This window comes from Petaurus breviceps, unplaced genomic scaffold (genome assembly GCF_028583685.1).
Source record: "Petaurus breviceps papuanus isolate PSGF00001 unplaced genomic scaffold, PetGlider_PUasm1.0 90730, whole genome shotgun sequence".
Taxonomy (NCBI): domain Eukaryota; kingdom Metazoa; phylum Chordata; class Mammalia; order Diprotodontia; family Petauridae; genus Petaurus; species Petaurus breviceps.
Genome location: NW_027187324.1, coordinates 6,765,360 through 6,781,742, shown reverse-complemented (window position 1 = coordinate 6,781,742; position 16,383 = coordinate 6,765,360). Strand labels below are relative to the sequence as shown.

The window sequence follows — 16,383 nt, the reverse complement described above, 5'->3', positions numbered from 1 at the left end:
CAGTTATTGATTTGGAAGTCACCTGCATAGAGTTAACAATTGAAGCCATGAAATGCATATGATTCCTAAAGGTGAAAGTATAGAGAAGAAAAAAAGGACTAGAACTTTAAGGGTTATGCCCTTTTAGGTAGAATGAAAATGATGCAGAGCATACCTCCAAGGTCAAACCAATTATAGGAGTGAGCAGAGTTGTGTACTCCAAGGAAGAGATGTTTAACAGGATCAAAAGTTTTAGGGGATACAGGAAAATGAGGACTAAGAAAAGGCCATTGGATCGAGCAATTATGAGCTTTGAGGGAGCAGTTTTAGTGCACTGATGGGGTTGGAAAATCTGCACTATTTTTTTTGAGAAATATATAGTCAAAAAGAAGGGAAGAGATAAAAAGCATATTTGCTTGAGACTATGGCAGGATTAAGGGAATATTTTTCTAGTAGTTCTGTTTAGTTGTTAAGATATGGGCGACCTGTCCTGAATAGCCAAGTCTATATATAGCATTTAGTGTTGAATTTTTAATGATACTTTTTAACCACTTTTTCTTGGCCATAGTTAATCTTCAGAAGAGATGGTACAAACAAGAAGCATAGGAAGAGGGAGTTGGGGCTTTCTGTCTGTTTTTAATTGTCAGGTTTTTCTTGCACTCTTTAGTATATTTCTTTTCACTAAAATTTTCACTTGTTAAATGCTGCATTAAAATAAGTAACTTCTGAAAATTGAGATGCCAGAAAGAAGGATAGTTTTATATTTTACATGCTTTCTAAAATCTCTCTTCAATAAAATTAGGATTTTGTTCTAAGATTTAAGATTATCTCTTACAAAATAAAGGAGAATGGACCCAATAATCCAAGAAATTCCCAGTAAATCTAATTTGAATGATTCTGTGAACAAAAATGATAGTCTTTTTGATGGGGATGTGAGAAGATATGAAGGGGCAGTGAGAGGTTCGAGGCTTCAGTTTGTAGACTTAGTAGTTAACCCTATGAACTTGCTGTACTGGAACAAATGAAACAATTATTAATATAAAATGTTTATATGTGATAGTATATGAAATTGAAAAATTAGGTTCAAATTGGCTTCTCCATGAACACTGTTTTGTGGCTTGAATACTGTCAGAAGACCCATAAACAAAAGATCATGATATATGGCACTGGGGAAAGGTATGTAGCAGGGGGCCCCAAGGATCAATGCTAGATTCATTTTGATTTAGCATCATAATTAATGATGTGGAAGAGTGGTTAAACAGAGTGCATTAATGAAATTCACAGATGATACTAATTTAAGAAGTGGTATGTATGTTTAAGAGGTCTGAGAAAAGATGCAAAAAGACCGAGGGAGTTTAAACATCTGAGGGCAAGTAAAATGAGATCTCCTAACTTTGAGATTGAGGGTATACAGAAGGAAATTGCCCATAAAACAGCAATAATATCAAAATGTGGTTGCTTTGCAAAGTGCCAACAACAGCAGTCTGTACTTTGCTATATGGGATTAAGTCTCATTGAATGAAGGAATTAACTTTTAAGGAAATCAATGACCATTTTACAATTTAAAAATCAATTTCTCCAATTTTGATTTTGTTTAGAACTTTTCGCATGTTGTTTTTCTTAGACTTTGGGGATTTCTAACAAGTCAGGGAAATGGTTTACAGTAAGACAATAATAATTTCTCTCTTTTTCTAAAGGTTTGATACTCCTCTGGGAAATGTTTTAAAATGAGATTTATTTTTATTTGTTTTTGCCTTGTTTGGCTGTGATAAAAAAAATGAAAAAATAATAATAAACCTGATAAACATATGCAGTCTATTCACATGCACAACAAATTGTACAAGAATCCAAAATGCAGGTAATTTTAAAATAAAGGCTAGAACTCAGTTATACATTTCTTCAAAGGAAGTGAACAGTAAGAGAAAAAAAGGTATAATAGTTTTGAAAAGATATGTTCATAGTAGTTTATATTCACGAAATATACTTCCTTCTCTTGCAGATAGTTTTCCCAAGTCCAAATAAAAATAATCATTTTGGATGTCAGGTTTAATTCTTTAAAAAATTCAGTTACACATTAGAAACAGTGCATAACAAAAATGTTTTGTTTTTTAGAAATGTCATAAAGAGCTTTTGATGGAGTGACGTATTGATGTCAAACCTCCTCAACATCATTCTCAAGATCATTGCATGTTTTATATTGCACCCCAAGGCATTTAAATAAATAAAATTAAAATAAAAATTTAGAACCAAGATTACTTAGTTACATAAAGATGGTTGGCTATATTGATAACCGAAAAGTTATGTGTTTTAGGCTTCTGTGGCATTTAACTTATAGTTGACATCTCCCTGAAAGGAAAAACAAAGACAAAAAAGAAAAACAAATAAATAAACAAAAAAAGAATCACCCCATGGACTATAGATGTTAAAAAATGCTGTGTGGTACATTCTACTCCCTCCCATGGCTAGGGACAGAACGCAGACATGCCACAATAATGTTTTTTATTTCTACTGTTCGAACCATATTAATGAGAACATCATTTTGGAGAACTAATTATTTCTATTTGTCTTGTGTCACACTTTCTAATTCCCCTATATTAGCACAGCCAAAGCAAATTAATTGCTTTTCCAGCAGTTGAACCTTGTCCAAGAATGAGCTCACATTCCCTTCCAGTTTCCCTATTTCGAGGAGTGCATTGTGTCAGAAATTTCTCCCGATGCTAAACATAGTCCAGAGAATATCTTTACAGATTTCTGTAGCTGATCACTTGATGAAATTTATAAGTTTAAGTGACCCACTAGGAAAGATAAAGTTCTTAGCTGCAAGATTATACATCAAAACAGTTAAAGTGAAATTAAAATTAAATGAATGAATCTCACTGAAGCAAAAAAAAGCAGTAATTAATGGTTCCCTTAATTGTCTTCATAAAATATTTGCATGGGTCTAATTTGCATAATTTGCATGTATTAATTAATCTTTCAAAGGAATTTTGTGCTGAGAGAAGCCAAAAAATCTCTTTGTTTTATTTAACATCTAATGAAATATTTATCTTCTTTAATGAACTTCTCATCTTCATTAAAATAAAAATTGCACAAGTTTGTATGTTTTAAATGTTTTTATAATTGAAGTATTCAAAAAATCTCTTTAGGCTTACAACATCTGAAAAACAAACACATTATTGAGCATTCTGTGTCATTTTAACTACAGCAACACTTAAAAATTGAAAAATCTAGTTTAATTTTTTCAAAAGTTAGAAGGTGTTTTGTATTGTGAATAAATTAACTGGGCATTGGATTTTTAAAATCATAGCATTTAGTAGTCCAGATAATACCTGTTAAATTACAAAAGTATTATGATTTTAGTGATGTGCATTCATGAAGTAAGCTAATCATAAAAGATTGAAAACTGTTGGTTGTTCAGCTTAAACAATTGTTGAAATCATTTAAAAGAGGTTAATTCCTTTAAAAACCGGTGACTATCATCATCTAGGTGAAGGGAAAGTGACTCTCGAGGAAGTGGAAGAAAATCATCTATATCCACTCTGTATTAAATCGGCATAGTGCAGAAAAGCAGGTTAGAATTTCTCTTGTCTTCAACCAAGGAAGATAGCTTTGACATTGCTATGGGAATGGTTAATCCCAAGTTTCCCTCTTACACTGAGTTTCCACTGATGGGAAAGAAATGCCTTCCCAGGAACTAAGCAGGAATGGATCTGTGGAGTTCTTGCTTTTTGCATGAATTTGCTTTCAGTTTAGACCGGACAGAATAATCATAATATCTAGTAGTGAAGGCAGGCATGTGCAAGAACATCTGGAAAGATAATAAGAGATAAAGGGAAAAAAACTCAGAGGTACATGCTATAAAAATACATTTTGTTAGGAACTTAAGCAAATATTATTCTTTCTAGGACAATGCATGTGGATGGTATTTCTGAGAAGGGATTCTCTTGATTGTACTAACTGTATTAAGTATTTGATAGTGCAATAGAAAATGGAGGAGTGGGGTAGATTGATGAGAATCAGGATAACAAGTGCCTAAATCAGTTACTTTCAATGCAAATATTAATATCAAGCATTATAATTAATGAACTAGTTTTCTCTAGAAGTTTTCATTAGAAAGAAATAAGAAATCATGTTTCAGTAATCTCTTAATGTTTAGCCCTAGTCCAGGCATAATCCATAACCTCACTTATTCCTTGGTTTCTCAACTATTAAAAAGATTTATTAGACCTGATACATAAAATAATATTTTTTCTTACAAATATGAATTTTCACCCTATATATCTTGGATTTTTCTTTAACTTAGAGTATACTAATTTGACTTTAATATGAAGAATTATTAGAGATAAAATAACAGGAGAGATTGTCAGTGAGGACAGGCATACAGAGAAATATGAGATTTTCTTTTTATAAAGAGCGATGTTTTCAAGACATTTTGATTTGACAGAAGAAACTTTTTTTACAGTAAAAGTCAATGAAAAATAGTTTTTAAATGTAGTTTCAGTTTTCTGTCAATAAGAAATCTAAGTGAAAGCCTTAGCTTATTTATGGGTAGTTTTAATTGATCTACTATTGATTATATTTAAGGAACATATTTCTCTAAAGGTTGCACATAATAGTTCTTCAGGGAATGGATTGGGGGGGGAGGAGGAGAGCACAAAATGCAGCATTTTATAAAAGCTGATTTTGTTTTGTACCTGATCCTAAAGAAACAGAACAAGTAAGAATTCCCAAAACAGGACATTTCTGAAAATTCCACCAAAAGTAATCAAGTGCCCAAGTGCTTCATTCCATGACTGTACCCTGGCTTTTCATTTAGTTCCCTCTACTCCTTGATATATTCTTAGTGGGTACTTAGCTATTCATATGGATTTTTATTTTGAAATATAATTTTTAACTGTAAACCATTACCTAAAACAATATCTTCATTTGCAGCCTTTTTTCCAATTTTTTATTTTTATTCTTTCTCCAAATTGCCTATTTCTTCTTGGATATTTTGTTGTTCATTAGTCTTTCCCAGGTAGGGGGAAAAATCAGATAATTATAGATTTAGAACTGCAAAGAATCTTACCTGATTGTTTCTTTCTTTCCCTCCTTACCCTTTTGATGCATATTATAACCCAAGTATAACTATCCATACTGTACTATGCATTCATGTTCTTCTAAAAGTTTGCACAAGGGGTCCACTCAATATGATGGAGGCCTTCCTACGGTTTCTCCTGAGGCTGCTAGGGTCCTGGAGGAGTGCTTCCTTCCTCTTGTGTCCCTCATTCTTGCCACAATCAGTCCTTTTTTTTTTAAAGTTATTTTACAATTCCGTTGTAAACTGTTTAACTACTGTTCTATGAATTTTTCCTTTGGTTATATTAGTTCTCCAGGAGCATTTGTCCATGTCTCACTGCTATGTAGCAACACTGGTAGAATGTTAGAATTGAATTGTTGTTGTTATTTTTATATTTTCTAGTAGGGACTAGAATTCAGTAGATATAGGTAATATTCTTTTCAAGCCACAAAATATATTTTTCTTTTCCCTTATTTTAAAGCAACAAAATATTTCCTTATTTCAATGAATAATTTCTCACTATTTATTGGTGGAATTGAGGCTAATACATTTTTACTTGGTAAACATGTTTCTTCTTCCCTTATCTACATAATTTGAGCTAGAAAGTAAAGAAAAATTGTCAGATTTTCAGAGAAAAGCACTTTTCAAGAAACATGAGAAAGCCTCTTTTAAAAACTAATTACATTAATTTACACACATGCATTGTAAAGAGTCTTATTTACATCTACATGTTCTGCATATTTTATATCAATTCAATATTATGCATGGAATAAGCTTGATTGTTCAACGCAGGCAGACAAAGTTGTTATTTTATCATTTTTCTTTTATTTTAGCAAATTTTGACAAGATTTATATCTCCATATTTCAAAGAATTATTGCTGACTCTTCTAATTCAAGCATAACCAGGCTCCAGAAATAGTCATTTTTAAGTATAGCTCCACTTTCAGTTCACCAAATATACTTCTAAACTTGTGGGTCATGACTGTAAGTTATTTGGTCAGACCCTTAGCATATATTTATTCATATTCATTCATCCATGGGATGGGGGTACTTAATATTTTAAATTGTTCTATTGTGAAATTTGCTTTTGAAAGCAAAGTTTTCAATAGGTTTCAGTTATATTTAGTAAAGAAATGTGTTTTTAAAACTAATTATGAAATTATGCTTAGATATTTTCCAAAAATATTGTCATGTTTAGACATGAGGACATTAAAAAGCTAGTCTGTTATTCTCAGTACAAAATTAGTTGTATTGTGCTAATAATCTTAGAGTCCTGTTTTCTTCTAATTGCATATGTTTGGCTGATGTTGTATTGTGCCTATCCTGACCCAAGTTATCAGCAATCTGTTGACTAGCTTTAACAAGCTACTCTACTGAACATAAAATTAAAGTCATGATCTTGGGATCATCTCCAGTATTACAAGGGAAAAAAATAAGAAAACAGCAATGTTAAGGAAAAATATTCTCTAACAAAATTAACTCATAGTATACAAAGCCATATGAGACATGCTGAAAAGTAAAAATTTAGGAAATCATCAGCTCTTTAAAACTTAAAAAAAAGGATACAATGAACCATTTTGGGTTTAATTTAACTTGTTTTTAAATATCAGAATGAATATAGATATACTCTGAGTCCTTTGATTTATATCCTGGAGCCTGTATGATCCTTACCTTCCATTTAGAAAAATAAGAAAATGTTGCATCTGTAATAGAATCAAAATGGAGAATATTGCAGAGAATGAAAAGACATCTTTAAAAAAAAATTGTAGGTTCTCATTCTTCCTAGATTATTTGAGTGCCGAGCATTTAAATGAATTGGGGATGGTGCTTTAATTTAAAGGGTTGATTAATTATATAATACACCCTGTAGGCTTGTATTTCCTTATGAATTCAGGACCCATCATTTCAAATGTGCCTGTCTCACTGAAAGCAAAGAGTGAAAAAGGCATGCTACATAGTGTTTAGTTCATGATTACCACTCATATTCTTACGTTCATTCACCACTCTTTGTGGTAAATATCCCTAGAAGAATATGTGATATTCCCTTTAGGTCAACCTTACTTAGCATAACACCATTTGTACTCCTTGTTACTGGTACATCCATAGCATGGTAAAAACACTGTTGTATTAAGGCAATTTGTGTTTGCCACATTGCTCATCTTAATAGAAGATAGCATATACTCTGTTGTAGCCTTGCAAACAATTTAAAATTTTGGACAAGATGTGACTGTATTTGATATTATAGCAAATGGTTACATATCACTTTAATTCTGAATATTAATCAGTCAAAGAGAAGTTCCATTATTGGCTGTCTAATAGTCACTACTAGTCAGATTCAGATCATGGATACTTGAATGACTTTCTCCTTGAAATAGTTCACAATATGATCAACTCTGTATGGTGGCTGCTAAAAGTAGTGCCTAGTGTGACCTTGTTATCTTGAATGCCACATTTAGATGAAATAATGTATTGCCTTCCTTCTGAGTTTACGTCCCATCTATACTCTGTATATTGTAAATATGTGGTTGTTTTCATGTTTGTCTTCCCCATTTTAATGTGAGTTCTCAGAGGTCCATGTTTTTTGTCTTTTTTTTAAATACCCTAGCACTTAGCTCAGAACTTGGCACATAATAGGTGCTAAATCAATACCCAAATACATACTGAATGGATTTTATTTAGACTTCTCCAAAGTTCCTTTAATTTTTAGGTGTTTTCAGGACAATTTATAAAAGCTACTAGAATCGTCAGTGCCTACTATTGAAAATGCGGATAACCACATTGAAAATATTATGTGAATGAATTCCTGAATCATTAAAAATAGACAAATGATGATAACCTTTTTAGTAAATTCATTTTATGACACATACCTAACCCCAAGCTTGAGGAAATATTAAACTAATTTCAGTTGGATTTGTTATACAGTTTTAAATATTGTCTTGCTGAGTTGATAGATAAATATTTAGTTGAAGGGTAATTGCCCACTTGGGGTTTAGATGGAATACTTTCTTTGTGTCATTTTTTTCTTCCTCTGTGAGAAAATTTAAAAACATGAAGTTTTTTTTTTAAGCTTCACATTCACATGGAAAAGCTGTGACTTATCACACATCCAATAAGCACATTTTTCTTGCTGTGTTTTTTTAACAAAACAAAGGAAATGCATAAGTTCTATTTATTTTAATAAAGTTAAGGCTTTATCATCAAAAAATATGAAATTTTTAGACATACTTCCAAAGCACTTGGGAGTTGGTCAGATACACAAACAATCCATAAAAACATATATATTAGAGCATGAATGTTAACTTTTTATTAACTAATATTTAATGCTATCCATGCATGTAATGATTGATAATGGTTCCTGGGAGACAAGATCAACCCGACTGAGAGAACAATGTTGGCAAGTTATATGAATATCTCAAATTGGCTCCCCCTCACCCCCCTGCCATCTCTTCCTAATACTTTTAAATGGATTTTTTTTCTTTCCCTCTTCTTTCTCAATACTCCAATTCCCAGATTTTTTTTTGTTCTTGAATACCTTACTTAAGATTAAGCTAATTAATAAAAATTATCAAAGACTTAAGAAACTAAAACTATAAACAATAGAATGAAAATTAAAATTGTGTTCTATATTTGCCTGTTATCCATCTAGTGTGATGGATATTTGGAAAATGTTCTGACTTACATTGTGTACACATCACCACTCAAAGATAGTTACACATCACCACTCAAAGATAGATACCATTTAGTTACCTGCATTCATTTCTCAACATGATTATCTCTAAACTTACCTTTTAAAAAATTACCTTTATGAATTTTCCTCCTCCCTATTTTAACAGTAGCAACTTGGATCCTGGTCACCACATTCTACCTACATACAAAATGCAAAAGATTTTTATATTGACTTGGCAGTATTTGATGATTCAACCATCTTTGTTCTTATGAAATTAAATTATAAGCAAGAAATTATGATAGAAGGGCAGTTTTTAACTGTCATATATTACCTATTACCTAATATTATTTATTACCTCTTATTATTACCATAGCCATAAGTATCATCAGTAGAAAAAGAATTCTATGACATGCAAAACTCCACTTTTTTAGTAGTTATATAGTAGTCCTATGTTTAATGTCATATTTTGCCAATTCAGTAGATCTATGATCTCAGCAAAGGGGGTTCCTATCCACTTCTACTGATACAATTAGTCATTCATCCATGAATTCTAATTTTTCAAAGTTCTTGTCCACATCCTTCAATAATTCTCTGAAGGGAATCTATCCACAGCTTTTCTCTGGGGCTTTCCATAAGTTGTGGACAATTATACAAAACTCAGGCTCCTCTTTTATCCCTCATTATATGACTGGTTAACCTTCTTTCCTGATCATATGTGTCTTAATTATATCTTTTACAATTCTTCTTGCTCACTGGTAACATGGTTCATTCAGCCTGCCTACTTCTATCCACTATGTGTCTTTCTATTGCTTTTTGGCTTCATCTCAATTTTGATTCTTCTGATATTAGGAACTCAACATTCCATATCTATACAACATGACTTGCAAAATATTGGTGTCAGAAAGTACTTTTGAATCCGGATCAGCTTGACATAATAAAAAGTTCTGTACAATACTCCAAATGAAAATAAGCCTACTTTCTTTCTCTTCATTTCTGAGGTTAGTTTATAATCTTTTTCAAATCCCTGTCCAAGATGAGTCCATAGAAATTAATGTAATAAGTTGCCCTTCCAATTTCATGTCATAAACTGAGAAATAAACATTCTTCTCCACTTGAATTGTCTGGTGTGTATAACTTGAATAATCTCCTTTGAATTCCCATGGAATTAATTGAGAAGGTCTTGCAGTGTCCCAGCACTTGATGAAATTAGCACAATGTCATCTGTAAAGAACATTTTTGAGGCAATGATGTCATCTGAAATGTCTTCAACTTGTTTGGAATCTTTTACCTTTTGGAAAGCTACAAAATAAATCCTTTAGTGCCTTTAAAATTGTTTTGCATCTAGTGTGGAGTCACTCTGCATATGTTTGGGAAGAAACAAATGTTCTTCTTGAATTTATTTTCTTCAGGTAATCAGGCAGTTTGAGATGTACCAGGCACTGTGTCAAGCTCTGGGGATACAAAGAAAGGTTAAAAAAGAAAGAGAGACAAAAACAGTCCCTGCCCTCAAGGAGCATACAATATAATGGATGAGAAAACATTCCAGCAACTTTGGACAAACAAAACATATACAAGATAAACTAGAGATAACCAAGAGGGAAGCACTCAATTTAAGAGATCTGGGGAAAGACTTCTTGTAGAAGATAAGATTTTAGCTGGGACTTGGAGAAAGCCAGGAAATTTAGGAGGCAGAAAAGGTGAGTGAGAGAGTTCCAGGCATAGGAGACAGCAAGCAAAACATCCTTGAGGACAGAGTGTGTATTGTGAGGGACAGCAAGGATGCAAATGTCCCTGGATTTCAGAAATAAGTGGTTTGGTGGTAGGTGAGGATGGAGCATGAAGAGTAAGTAGGAAGACTGAAAAGGAAGGAAAGGGTCAGGTTATGGAGAACTTTAAAAAAACAAAGATTTTTTAAATTTGATTTTGAGGCAATAGGGAGCAAATGGAGTTGATTGAATGGGTAATGGGTTGTGACATGTCAAACTTGTGCTGTGTTAGAGCAGTTTGAAAGCTAAGTGGAATATGGACTGGAGTGGGGAAGAGAAATTAGTCAGGGAGACTAATCAGCAGGCTATCGCCAGGTGTGACAGAGTGAGTATTTGGACCAAGGTTACAGCCATGTCAGAGAGAAGGGGGCATATATCAGCGATGCTGTGAAGGTAGAAATGACAGAATTTGTGAAATGATTTGATGTAGGTGGCTGAGACAGTGAGAGCCCAAGATGACATCTGGTTTACAAGCCCAGCAAATTGGGAAGACATAACCTCCACAGTAATTGGAAAGTTAGGAAGAAGAAAATGTTTGAGGGTAAGAGAAGAAGATGATTTCAGTTTGGGACATATTAAATTCAAGATATCTATGAACAGGCAGTATCATTTCCATTTATGCCCTAAATGCACATGATATACTAAGTTATAACCATTTGTTCCTATAACATATCACTTTAAATACGGTGGTTCTAACATCACCAGAGAAGTTCCAATGTCACTTCCTTAAAGAAACACTATGATACATGTTCCATTTAGTATCCTTTTGTGGTTCTTTCATTTTCATCTGTGATGATCTACCTTGATTCTGAAACCAAGGCCTATTTTCTTGTCCATGGTTTTTCCTTATTTTTAAAGTGATAGTACTTAAATAATCTTTAACTGAGATCTGATGATTGACATAAGTTTTGAGATCTTTTGACTTCCTTATTTCAACAGTTCTTTTATGAGTTGGATGTCTTCAAAAGGAGGAGGGGAACTCTAAATGAGGTGTATATCTTTATATTTACTATATCTTATTTCTAAGATTCAATAGTTTCTCTTTAAAATTTGTCAGTTTGCAGCTATTATAATTATGTGATAATATCATTTCTCCTATATTGGTTTTAAACTAAATCTTTTTTCTTGCCGGTAGTTAATATGACTATAAACAGCTTACTCTGAGATGATTCCAAAATTAGCAGTGTTTTTCTTCCATTAAGATAAAATTTCATTTTTGTGTGTGATTTTTCTTCAACATGTACAGGGCCTTCTTTTTCTCTACACAAAGAAAATATTCATGCTATATAAATGTAGACATTTCCAAAGAAAGTATAAGTGCCTTTCATTTCTCAGCCTCAAATCACATTTTTGGACCTTTTCATTTTTGTTCATTTTTTGCATTAAAGTTACTGAGTACAGGACATATAGTGACATAGTTTGGATATTTTTTTTCAAAATTTTTATTCAGTTATTTTCTTTTTTGTCTTCTCTAGCCAATGTCATATAACTTGTAATGATCTTCATGGAAGTCTTGTTGGTTATGTTTATCATAAATCCTCTAGGGAAAGATGATGTCCTGCCTTTGGGTGCATGTTGAAAACACCTTGGTCATTTTCTTTATTGGCCTCTCAAAGGAGAACTCTTTAGTCATAATTTAAATTTTTTTGTTTCAATTATAGAATATAACAATATCAACAAAGATATGACCTGATTATTCTAATAATCTGTTGACTTATTGATTATAGGGGACAAAATTCCATTTAGGTGGCCAGAAGTTAAATTATTTTTAATTGTTTAAAATAATATAATTTTTAGCATTCTTTTATTTTTTTGCTTTTTGGAGGGGGGAAGGTAGGGTAATAGGAGTTAAGTGACTTGCCCAACGTCACAGAGCTAGTTTTTTGTGTTGTGTCTGAGGCCAGATTTGAACTCAGTTCCTCCTGACTCAAGGTCTCTTCACTTCACCACCTAGCCACCCCAATTTTTAGTATTCTTTACCTACTTTTAGGCTATTCCACTAAAGTCACTGTGAGAGTGGAAACAGTTCATGAAGCTTGTAGTATTTTCATCTGTTTTGTGACTTTCAATAGACAAAGAATTCACCATGATCTGATGGTCAACTATTGTTGATGATGTGTGATGTGATGATGTCTCTATTTTGCTAGAATAGTATTCTAATGCCTTTCCAACTTGTTTGAATTGGTCAGAGCTACCACTCCACTGGCATCACTATTGAAAACCCTCTCTCATTTCCATACTATAATATGTATATCATATCAGTATAGAACACTGAGGGAAGATTCTAGTAATAGAGTCCATTAAAAAAGATATTTATGTGGGTGATTTCACTCATCTGATACAGATCAGAGTTCTATCTCAAAGGATTTCTTCTCTAGTATCATCTCTAATGAGATTTTGTGTCAAGGAGCATAAAAGTAGTGACCTTAGGAAATTTGGCTTTGTCACTAATCCCCTTGTGACAAAATTAGAGCTCTGTATTTATTTTACATATGTTGAGTTCAACCTTATATATTAAAAACTTAATATAGTCTACATACTGCATGGAATGGATTAGATTAGGAAAAGTCAACTCCACAAGGCCAGCTAGAAGCTAATCATTATAATCAAAGAGAGTATAAGAGCACAGATTTGGCTGGTGATTTTTGTTTTCTGTATTTTGGAGGGCAGTTGTTTTTTTGTTAAGTGTCTGAGGCCTAATTTGAACTCAAGTCCTTCTGACTCTAGGGCTGGTGCTCTATTCACTGTGCCACCTAGCTGCCCCATTTGCTGGTGATAATGGGAAGGGAGAAGAAATACTGAGAGAGAATAAATAAAAAAGTTTTTGGTTTGTTATATTTTTTTAGTTGGGTATCAGCAAAGGTAAGATTTTTTAAATGAATCCAAAGATTCCAAAGCCTTGGACAAATTGTGGTGCCACTGCTATAAATTGGGATATTAGGAAAGTTCTAGTGTGGTGGAAAAGGCATTTGTTTTTGAATTTGAGATAAGTGTCATAATGGATATGATCTGGCACCTCTATATATGGAATTCAACCTTGACAAGAGTTTTCTAGACTTCAGATACAATTTTGGGAATCATTAGTGTGTACAAAGGAGTTCAAGCTTTGAGAATGGATTGACATTTCTTCCTGAAATGAATCTATTTAAAAACATTTAAATGGTTTAAATAATATGATATTTCCATTGTATTGAAAAAGCATGATAAAAATCCTGGCACATGGTTGGCATTGAATAAATACTTGAATCATCATCATCATCAAAATAATAATAATTTTGAAAATAAAGCCTATATGAAGACCTTAAAATGGGAAATTTTTGTCATCCTTATTTGTAATGCATACTTTCAATAGTTTAAGAAAAGTAGAAATAACATAATGTGGTGTTTTTTTCATGGTACTTACAAAGGATGGATTACTCAGCATTGCATTTGGTCTAGAAAACTAAGTGTAATAAAGCCTGGTCCAAAAAATTTACAGTGCTAGTTTATGTACGTGAAATTAGAATACAGATTGCTAAAAATATACAGTGGTATATTAGATAATTCATATTTTGACTTATTTATTTAGCATCTCTGTTGATTCTGCAGATTTTGCCTATGACAAACTGTCAATGCAACTCTTGCATTAAGAGACATGTATTTTTCATGATATCGTTTCATATGGCAATATGTTGGCTACCAGTACTTTCAAGTAATCAAACTGTGTTGAATAGAGTCGTAAACTAAAAAGCAACAATAATTTACTTTCATTCTAAGCTTTCCACTCTGTCACATAGATATTCTTTGCAGTCATTGTGGACAGTACAGTACAGTATTTATAATTTGATGAATTGAACATAAGAATTACAGTTGTTCTTTAGGCTTAGCAGGTAGAAATTGCTTATGTAATAATGTATAGAATCATCACAATAAAGTAGGTATTATGCCAAAATTATGCTAGTCCTACACTATATTTTAAAATCTAAGAGCACTGTATTTTGGGGTCTTTTTTTTTTGAGTGAGTGTTGCATTTGGAAATAGTTGATTAAACGTTAGCTTGTTTTAAGAACTCACCTTAGCCATGAACTACTGAAGCATAGCATTCACTCCAGATAAATGCTCTAGGTTTGAGTCATTCATTCACAAATAGCCAATAAGTTAGTTAAAGCATGCCATCATGGTGTTTTTTATTGAGGGAAAAAAACAAAATTTTTTTTCTGACAATATAAATTAATATTTCAGGTGTTAAAATACAGAGATTCTGGCCCAGAGCAACTTTGAATTGAGTCTAAAAAGGAAAGTATTATTACATTAAGTTTTTTACTTCTTAGAACCCATATTAATGCTTTACTTAGGAAAAAATATTATAAAGTACCCACTCCTATTTTCACTTGAGCCTAGGATGAGTCCTTAGAATCTATAAAACTCAGAAGCCTACACTTAATTCACTATATGGTGATCTAAATGGCAACATGAGTTAATTTCATTCATGTCACAATCTCTAGTGATGGGAAAATAATGCATTGCTGACAGTAACCATGGCCACAAGCCATTAATTCTAATGGAAATAATGGCCTATGTTACCATAACCCAGTGCAAAATTTCACAATGGACATGAACTGCACAGATATCAGCAATGTATTTGTCTAATTTCTCAATAGATGCACATTTATTATAATATAATTTAAATGTGGAACTATGCTGCTTTGGTATTTGTTTTGTGAAGTTATGTTAAAGAAATGTGGCACCTTCTTAAAATTTGGTAATTAGAAAGGAAAAAATAGCACTTATAATAAATCTGACTTACCATACAAAGAGGATTTAAAAGTTGTCAGAACCTTCTCTTTTTAAACGAGAAATTTATTTTTGTTAAATGCAAAAAAATATGATTGGCTTATGCACTTGTTGTGAAAGTACATTGTTTTCCTTCCCTAAGCCTTTAAATTCAAAGAAAAATAGAAATAATTACTTAACATCATCATGTTAAGCTATCAGAATTACGAGATTCTTTTCTTCATAAATGTTATAAAACGTACTCTGCAATTTAATGTATATACATTAATTTCCAAACATAGTATCATAAAATCTAAAGGGAACAAAATAAATTGCTTGGCTTCTAGTGCTCTCTCCTCATGTCCTTTCTAGCTCTTTATATCACCTTTCCAATATCACCGGTTTCTAGTCTTCTTAGTCACTTGGGAGCAGAATCATTAACACTTTCAGGGATTTCTTACTAACTGGGAGCACTCTACTGCTGATACTAGTGCTGTTTCAAAGTTTTTAGAAATGTTGATGCACCTTCTTGAGACCCTAGGTTAGAAGGAGGTTGTGACTGAGGATCCTGGTGAGTATTGGATTCATTTAAAGTCTAAAAATGTTTTTGAAAAAAAATAAAAACAATAAAACATCAAAAATGTAAAACAGTAAAACAAGAAAAAGCACATTTAAGTTGCAATTAATGCCTATTAGGAACAAGAGAAAAACTCATCATTTCCTAGATTCATATATTTTAATTCAATTCATTTCTATTCTATTCTTATAACACCAAGGAAAGTGAGGTGGGAAAGCCCCCTGCTGTTGTGTTACTTCAAACATTCAGACCTAGTAGTAGTAAAAATAGAATTTATTTGTTGCATTAATTCATAGGGAGTTTTTAAAAAGAAACTTTTCGTACAATAGCAAATAATAAATGTGTTTATCACAAACTCCAACTGTGACTAATGCTGGTCATATGAAGTTCCTATGAAAGTGATCAGCATAAGAATGATTAATACTATGAACAAAATAAGCTAAATACAATGAGCTATGCAAGGTCACAAGTGGATTATTTTAAAAATGATTTCATGCTATATTTATTTCCACTAATTACTTATAGTCCTTAAGTTTTTCCTTCCTTCCTTCCTTCCTTCCTTCCTTCCTTCCTTCCTTCCTTC

General features: G+C 32.4%; 1 protein-coding gene across 3 annotated transcripts in view; it reads left to right on the top strand.

Annotated features, from left to right (window-relative positions):
• Positions 1-16,383, top strand: part of DACH1 (dachshund family transcription factor 1) — a 502,642-nt gene that overhangs the window by 473,449 nt on the left and 12,810 nt on the right. The gene's annotated exons all lie outside the window — the stretch shown is intronic.